Consider the following 9,272-nt stretch of genomic DNA (forward strand, 5'->3'; position numbering starts at 1 on the left):
GATAATTCATCACCATTCTCCACCTGCTCCAGGATGACATGCAAGCTGTAATCCTCACCAATGGATTCACCACCACAGACCCAATGCAAGTGAAAACTGGGGTCAAACAGGGCTGCGTCATTGCACCAACGCTCTTCTCCCATCTTCCTCATTGCAACCCATCACCATGAAGCTCTCCGACGGAGTGGAACTAACTAAGAGAACAAATGGGAAACTGTTCAACCTCCAATGCCTCCAAGCCAGAATCAACCCCAACTTCGGTCTTCGAGCTGCAGGACATAGATGATGCCTGCGTGAGTGTAGAAGTGGATTTCATTTGGAACTTCGCTGATAGGGTTAATATAACAGTTCTGAAAAGCTCTGTGAAAGAGATGTCAACAGGTCAAGGGATGAAATAAAGGGAGCGTGTTCTGACCGGCATCTGTGAAAGCAGAGATATCAGAAGGTCATGGGATGGAAAAAGGGGAGTGTGGCTTTAGTACGATTTAATGTTCTGACCCGCATCTGTGAAAGCAGAGAGGTCAAAAAGTCAAAGAATGGAATGAATGGGAAGCGTTACTTTATTGCGGAGATAGCGCAATTAAGCTCGTTTGACCAATTGAAACAAATAAACATTGGAATGTAAAAGGAATGGGCTTTGGAGTGAGTTAAGCCAGATGGCCATGGGATACAAAAACCTTTGTAATAATATTAATAGTGACTTGTGCTAATGATTATATCAAAAATAACCTCCCGACCTCGAAGAATAATTCCATATATGTACATGTTCTGGATCCTTGCCAAATCATAGGTGTATCTAGGAATTTAAGGGGACCACCCCTAAGCTGTAAAATGTATAAAAATACAGTCCTTATTCTGGGATTTTGGCACTTCTCGAAGGTAGTTACCCGACTGCTTAGAGATTTGTCCCGGCCGTAAATAAACGAATATTCGTTACTGACGTGTTCGAGTGTTTTACTTCTGGACTGACGATCAGATACGTGAAAGCGCAATTCACATGAGCACACATTCAGAGGCTGAACTACAAACCATCGGAGCGGCATTCACCGAGGCGGAAGAGAGAATGGGCCTCAGACAAAACATCCAGAAAACAAAGGTTCTCTAGTCACACCAACACTGCCCCCTGACCATCAAAATTCAAGACAAGCCCTTGGAAAACAGACACATACATGCACACACATCACCCAGCACAATGTCACACTCTACACTGTTCACTGTCACTACAGGCACACACACAGACACCACACACACACACAGACACACACCTCTTCTTTGATCCCCTTTCACCGTTTTCCTTTGACTTCTTTTATCATTTATGGAATCACAGTATACTCTCATTTCGCACTCCCCAGCAATTTTTCCCAATTCAACTTACCTTCCTAACCATATTCCTCAACACCTTAATGGGATCTAATCGTTTACTCAGCAACTTTGTAACATTTCTGACAGGTGACTTGATCAATTCTTTTTAACCTTGCAAAGCTAAATTCAAAGAATAGACTGCGACGAAGCAATCACATGGGCTAGAGTATTTTGTGTAAGATTTGCAAACATTACATATTGAATGGATTGTAAACAATAGGTGTAATCATTGCTTTCAGGCCATTATTGGTAATGTTTCCCAAATCCTATCCATTAATCTTTCTCTCAACATATAATTTCCCATGGAACTAAATAAGAAACCTTTACAGGTGGTTTTGCATATCTTTGAGCTTACAGTAACCAACCGTGCAACAAAACAGTAGGAAATTTGTCCATAGATGTACCTCACCATTCATCCAAATCCCAAACACCAACAACCCAAATTTGTACAGTAACTTAAATGTATAAAAGAAGTCCCAAGGGAGTTCACAGAGGCTCGAGGGAAAGTGGACGGCAAACAGAAAAGGAGAGTTTAAGATGAGTAATTGAAATTTGGCCAAAGAGTTGAGTTTCAAGAGGAATTTTAAAGGAGGGGGGTGGGATATTGGTCGGCAAAACTAGTATTCTTTGTATTAACTCGTATTAAGAACACTTCTTTTCTAGTTCTTGCTGTGTATGTACACCACGTGGAAGATTTGTTCGTGAAGCAAAATGGCCACATACAACAACTTATATAGCTCCTTCAATATGTCATGAAACCTGGCAGGAGTATTATTTTAAAAAATAGAAGACCGAGCCACGTGAGGAGTTAATTTGGCCAGATGACCAAGGAACACATTAAAGGAGGAAAGTTGGGTGGAGAGATGGAGAGGTGTCGGGAAGAGATTCCAGAGCACTCAACGGGCCCAAGCAACAGAAGACACCAAAGTTGGAGCGATTCAAATGGCTGGATTGCAAAATAGCAAAACTACATCAAAAATATTGAGTTAACAGCTAGATTGGAAAGAGCACGGAAGAAAAGGAAACTTTCATAAATACTTTATCAACCTGGCTTCTGTTTTCTTGAAATTGTTGATCAGAAATTTCACAAAGATTGCATTTTATAGCGAATAGATATTTCTTGCTCCCGACAGGAAGAATGATTGAGAGGGATGATCTTCAGCGAGTGCACCTTTTTGATGTAATTTTGTTGTGGACTAACATTTTCAAAAAAAAAAGTAGAGGTCTTATTTTCAAAAATATTTTTTGCTGCGTCGAATTACTGCACTAACCAAAACTTGGTTATTTTGTGCACGTATTTACTTCTGCTTGTATTTCCAGGCTGCATGGAACATCTGAGTGATATGTACTTGATCCATTTTCCACAGAGTTACAGTTACAGATTAGAATAATTGCCATAGATTCAGATTTACGGCTTCTTAAACTCTGTTGTGGTCTCGAAGGTGATTGGTCAAAAATGAATTATTTTCCACACACCTGCTTGTTACTATCGTTCAATCCATGAATGAGGACCGCACAATATGCATAAATGGGGCATTTTGATGGTTGATGTTGTTATTAATGCTTTGCCACAGCAAACACTTTCTTCCTTTTGATGGCCGTCAATTTAAAGTTGCACAATCTCGATTTGGCTCCGGGTTGTCCGACTAATTGTACAGTCAAAAGGTAGAATTTACACTGCGGACGGAGGCCATTCGGCCCATCGAGTCTGCACCAGCCCTTGGAAAGAGCACCCTACGCCTCCACCCTATCCCGTAACTCCGTAATTCAGTAACCCCACCCAACCTTTTTGGACACCAAGGGCAATTTATCATGGCCAACCCAACTAACCTGCACATCTTTGGACTGTGGGAGGAAACCGGAGCACCCGGAGGAAACCCGCGCGGACAAAGAGAAAATGTGCCGACTCCGCACAGACAGTGACCCAAGCCGGGAATCGAACCTGGGACCCTGGAGCTGTGAAGCAACTATACTAACCATTGTGATGCCGTGCTGCCAGATGAAAGTACTTCTTTTTTTCTAAACACTCCGCACACACACAAGTTATGTCCCTGCTTTAGTGATCTCTATATGCGCATGTACACAAGGGGTTAATGTGTAATCTGTAGCACCACATGATCACTAGAGGGCTGGACCAACAGGAGCATAAAAGGCAACACAGTGGGTCTCTGGGCCTCTCTTGGATGCACTGTGACCAGGGCAATAGCAGACTAGATCAGGTGGCTTGTGGAGTTACGTATAGTTACCGTAGTTAGATCTTGTTAACCTTATCACTAGTGTCAATATTAAAGTAAAGAACTCATGCAATTATTGTTATGGTTACTCAATACTGGACGAGTTCGAGTCTTCTTCATCGAGATTCAGACAACCTCATCACTGACCAAGGTTTGATTAGCCCATGTTTTTTTTTTTCAAAAAAATATACTTTATTCATAAAATTTATCATAAACTTTACAGAACATTTCAAATTGTCTTGACTGTGCATTTCCATCTGAGTTACATTCATTTGTCTTTCTTCAATTCAATTGGGATAACGTTACACACGTATCCTACAATAAGTTACAGTTCTTTCTTAAATATTTACATTGTTTCGCTTCTTTCATACTTTGTGGTATTGAAGACCCGGACCGAGGGGCTTTACACTGTTACCAACCCCTCAGTGTACATTTGTTGGTAAGACCTTACACTGTGGTCTTCCCCCATTGCGCCTTGGTGGCAGCTGCCCCGAGCTTGAGTGCATCCCTCAGCACGTAGTCCTGGACCTTGGAATGTGCCAGTCTGCAACACTCGGTCGAGGACAGTTCTTTGCACTGGAAGATCAGCAAGTTTCGGGCAGACCAAAGAGCGTCTTTCACCGAGTTGATGACCTTCCAGCAGCAGTTGATATTTGTTTCGGTGTGTGTCCCTGGAAACAGTCCATAGAGCACAGAGTCCTGTGTTACAGAGCTGCTTGGGATGAACCTTGACAGATACCACTGCATCTCACTCCAGACCTGCTTTGCAAAGGCACATTCCACAAGGAGGTGGGTGACTGTCTCATTTCTCCCACATCCACTCCGAGGGCAGCGTGCATTGATGCTGAGCCTTCAGGTGTACATGAAGAATCTGAAAGGGAGGGCCCTTCTCACCACCAGCCAAGCTAGGTCTTGGTGCTTGTTTGAAAGTTCTGGTGATGAGGCGTTCTGCCAGATGGCTCTGACAGTCTGCTCAGGGAACCATCCAACGTCCTCCACAGTCTCCTTTTCTCTGAGGGTCTCGAGGACATAACGTGCTGACCACTGCTTCATTGCTTTGTGGTCAAAGGTGTTTTTCTTCAAAAACTTTTCCACGAAGGACAGGTGTTTCGGCACGGTCCAACTACTTGGAGCGTTCCGCGGCAATGAGGCCAGGCCCATCCTTCGAAACACCGGGGACAGGTAGAACTAGCCCATGTTACCTACCACACAGGTAACAAAACACCTGCTACACAGAGCATGCTGGGAAAGGGCCGGAGTTCCCCATTCAAACGCCATATCACGGCGAGAGAAGCTGTCGCCATCGATGGGCATTGACTCAATGTTGTTTGAATTTTGGGTTTCAGCACTGATGTGCGATCAATGAACACAGAAACAAAGGAGTAGTCCGAATCGAAGGCTTTAATCTACAAGAAATGTGCCCAGCAGCTTGAGTACAGAAAGAACGATGGCTGCTGGGAAACACGAGTTCTTATACTCCGCCTCATAGGCGGAGCTACCTTCCTCTTGACCAATGAGAAGACAACACTTGGGCCAATGGGCAGCGAGCCTTCTACACCAATAGCAGCTCATACTCCCAGGTACCGTAGTACCTCTAGTCATACTACCACAAGCACCTCACAAATTGGAATGTGCCCTGCATGCATGGTAAATGTGAGGCAGCAAGGGTGAAATTTGTTGAGACCATTACCGATAACGGTAATATTGTTTGGCTGCAAAGGTACAGAGGGTCAGCTCACGACAACAGCTGCAAGATAAGCTTTGAATGTACTTTGCTGACTTCACACGCCCAGCTTTAATCTAACAAAAGCAGCATCTGGCTTTTTGGATGCAAGCAATCACTCCTTGATCAAACGGAGCAACCTTTGATAGCAGGCTTCTCAGTCAGGCAGGACATTCAGTTCAACAATTATTGATGGAGCTCGGTAGCTTAATAGCTGGTTGGTACTGCACGTTGAATTTTACGTTGACACAAAATTCACTTTTCTTGTGTGGAAGTTCAGGCAATTCTTTATCTGAAAATCTGATTGTTGGCTATAAATAGTTTGACTATCAAAGTAAAAGCAAGTTTGAAAATGGCTCCACCATTGACCTTGCTTGAAGAGCATAGGCTGCTGAAGTTGCAGAGTTTGCCAGATGGAGGAAACCTAATGTACCATGTCTGCATTTAAATCTTTTCTGACATCATTGATACTGCTCCGTGGAGGAACACAGTTTTTCTGACCCCAATGAAAATAATAAATGGAAAGTACGCCCTCATGCATATTGCAGTTAGAATGCCATAATCTGGTCAGCAAATAACTGTGGACCTGTTTTTCCAAACATTCTAAAGTAGTAAAACAATGTAAGTCTGTAACTTTCAATTCATCATCTCAGTGAAGACTGAGTGCATGCTTTCCTCTACATTTCCAAACATTGGATATATGAGATAAGTCAATCACCAATTGTGCTACTATTTGCTTTGTATTTACAGGCGTACATTGCCTGCTATGTTGGTAAAATGGTAATTGAGGATTACCTTAATCATCCCAGCGATGCAAAAGGGGCTTCTTGATAGCCACCATATTCTGACTTGCTCCCGTTTGTTAAGTTTGTGGATCATTTTTAAAGTCTTGTTGGGACTGGACCGTTCTTCCAGATTAACTAAAAGGTGTTAAGCCACAGCAATGGATTTTCCAGTCTCTGTTGGTATTCAATTAGGACAAGGAGCTTTTGCAGGCCTGGTTATCTTGACTGCCTTGTCCATTCCTCCTAATATGAGAGGCTTATCCATGTTCTGTGTGACTACGTTATGGTATCACCTTGCCAAGAACCTTGGCAGTCAGGATGAATGGTCAATTAAGATAGGTTTCAGACATCCATGTCCCCTTTTCAGGATGTATTTCATAGTTTTCTTGGATTATTAGCTTTTAGGAAATCAGGCCCAACATAGTCTGGGTAGATCAAGGACAAACTTCCATAGAATACATAGAATTCCTACAGTGCAGAAAGAGGCCAATCGCCCCATGCGTCGGCACCGACCTTCCGAAAGAGCACCCTGCCTAGGCCCTCTCCCTACCCTATCCTCGTAACCCCACCTAACCTGCATATCGTTGGACACTAATGGGGCAATTTAGCATGGCCAATCCTCTGAACCTACGCATCTTTGTGACTTTGGACTGTGGGGGTAAAATGGAGCACCCAAAGGAAACCCACGCAGACACGGGGAGAACGTGCAAACTCCACACAGACAGTCACTCGAGGCAGGAATTGAACCCGGTTCCCTGACACTGTGAGGCAGCAGTGCTAACCACTCTGCCACCCTTCACTGTTCTGTGTACTTGTCCTGGGAATGTATCTGTCCTCTCTGGCCCTCCGCTACCTTACAAAAATATTTATTTTTCCATTTATTTATCAACTTTGCTCAAGAGAATAAATGAAAAACAAATCACAGGCACTGTACTTTTGATATTCTTACTAATATTTAGCAATATTCGGACTGATATCTGTAAATTATTCTGCATAAAGAATGATGGTTATGATGATTAATAGACTTCCAGAGGGAGTGACGGAAGGACATGTCCTGGAATCATTTATGAAAGAATTGGACGGTACAATGAGGGAGACTTGAGAATCATTTTTGATGAATGAAATTAGATTGTCAAATGGAATCCTTTATCCTGATCTTGAACATTTGATTTTCTGATCTCAGCTTTATGGTGACTAGTGTTACACTCATCACAGCAAATTTCCAACCGGACATAGGATGGGATTTTCCTTCTGTTCCCGCTGGTGGGAACCAGCCACCGCGGACAAGAAACCAAATTGACAGCGGCAGGCCTGGAAGGTCCCACTGCCAACCAATGACGGGCTTTCTCCATTATTTGCTTTCATAATTTTAAAGACCTTGAAAAATGAAATGAAAATCGCTTATTATCACGAGTAGGCTTCAATGAAGTTACTGTGAAAAGTCCCTAGTCGCCATATTCCGGCGCCTGTCTTGGGAGGCTGGTACGGGAATCGAACCGTGCTGCTGGCCTGCCTTGGTCTGCTTTCAAAGCCAGCGATTTAGCCCAGTGTGCTAAACCAGCCCGACAGTTATTTGGCCAATAGTGCCATCCTTTGCTAAGAGTTAGTGACATAATTCTTGGTGAACCTCAACTATTCTAATGCTTCATGATACAACACTCAAATTCTCTTATTTGTACCTTTCCATAACTGGGAGTAACAGCTCTGGTGCACGCATCGTGACCAGTAAGGGACACGGGAGGAGGCAGAAGACTAAATCAGAATGAAATAGACTGAGTGAGCAGCGAATTTCGTGATTAGGTCCACATGATTAGTTCTGATAAGCCTTTTCCAGGTTTAACTATAAATTAAGAATCAAGATCTAACCTTCAAGTAAATTAAGCCATTTTTAAAATCAGAGAACTGCCTTGAGTGGCATTGAGTGGCCCCCTATGGGGGCCAGAATCGCTAGTCCCCACGCCCGTTTCGCGCCATTGTGAAATGCGACGGCGTTCATGACGGCGCAGACACTCTGTCCCGCGATCGGAGAATCACGCCCTTGCTTTTCAAGTCACATGATCTGTAAGGGGTGTGCAAGGAGCTAGATAACGATGCTGGAGTTACACAGAAACAGAGTGAGTAGTGAATTATTTTGATGTGGAAATTCAGTGTGCAGGGGAAAGAGCTGTGGAATACATAACAATTAGTCAAAGTTAATTTCATGAGTAATTAAATTAAGTTAACTAAATAACATAAGTTACAATGGCAGGGTAGGTGTTATGTTGCAACTACGGAATGTGGGAATTTGTGGACGGCAAAACGAACCAGGACAGACATCGGAAGAAATGTAAGCAGCTCGAGGAATTCCGGATCAGGATTAGTGATCTAGACGATATGCTGCAGACACTATGCAACATAAGGAAGGGGGCGAAACACCTGTACACTTTGATCCAAAGCATGTTCATGCCTCTAAGAATAGGGTCAGCAGTGAGGGGCAGGAGGATGTGACCTTGAGTGAAGAAGGTAAAGGGGCAAGCGGACAGTAGTGGAAGAGTCTCGGACTTTGCAATTGGCGAACAGGTTTGAGGTGCTCACAACTATGTGGACTAAAGAAAGGTCTGGAAGGTGGATAAGCAGACGGGCCGTGACACCATGGTACAGAAAGCCATCCAAGTGGAGGGAGCAAATAGGAATGTACTAGTGTTAGGGGACAGTATAATGACGGGGATTGACACTGCTATCTACAGCAGAGAGTTTTGACTGTCTGGTACCAGGGCTAGAGAGGAACCTGCAGTGGGAGGTGAAAGATTCAGTTCTCATCGTCCAGCAACGTAGGAAGGACAATGAAAGAGGTTATGTGTAGTCAGTATTGTTGGGAAAGAATTACCGTTCCCCAGTGCTGAATTAGAATTGGAGCTTCAATTGTTTAATAGACCACACTTACTATTTAATAGACTGTGGACATATATAGAGGGGGTACAGGTGGCACTGTGGAGGTGGAGGAGAAGTGCTTGTTCAACACAATAAAATTCGAGTTGAAGAAGTCAAGACTTGCTTTCTAGTTCTTATTACAGATATACCATCGGAGCTCAACGAGCGTGAGGACCTCCAGGTACGAATTTAAGAAGCAGAACTTCAAAAGTAATAATCTCTGCATTATTATCTGAGCCACATTTGCATCAGGAAAAT

The sequence above is a fragment of the Scyliorhinus canicula genome, chromosome 20 (assembly GCF_902713615.1).
Source record: "Scyliorhinus canicula chromosome 20, sScyCan1.1, whole genome shotgun sequence".
Lineage (NCBI taxonomy): Eukaryota > Metazoa > Chordata > Chondrichthyes > Carcharhiniformes > Scyliorhinidae > Scyliorhinus > Scyliorhinus canicula.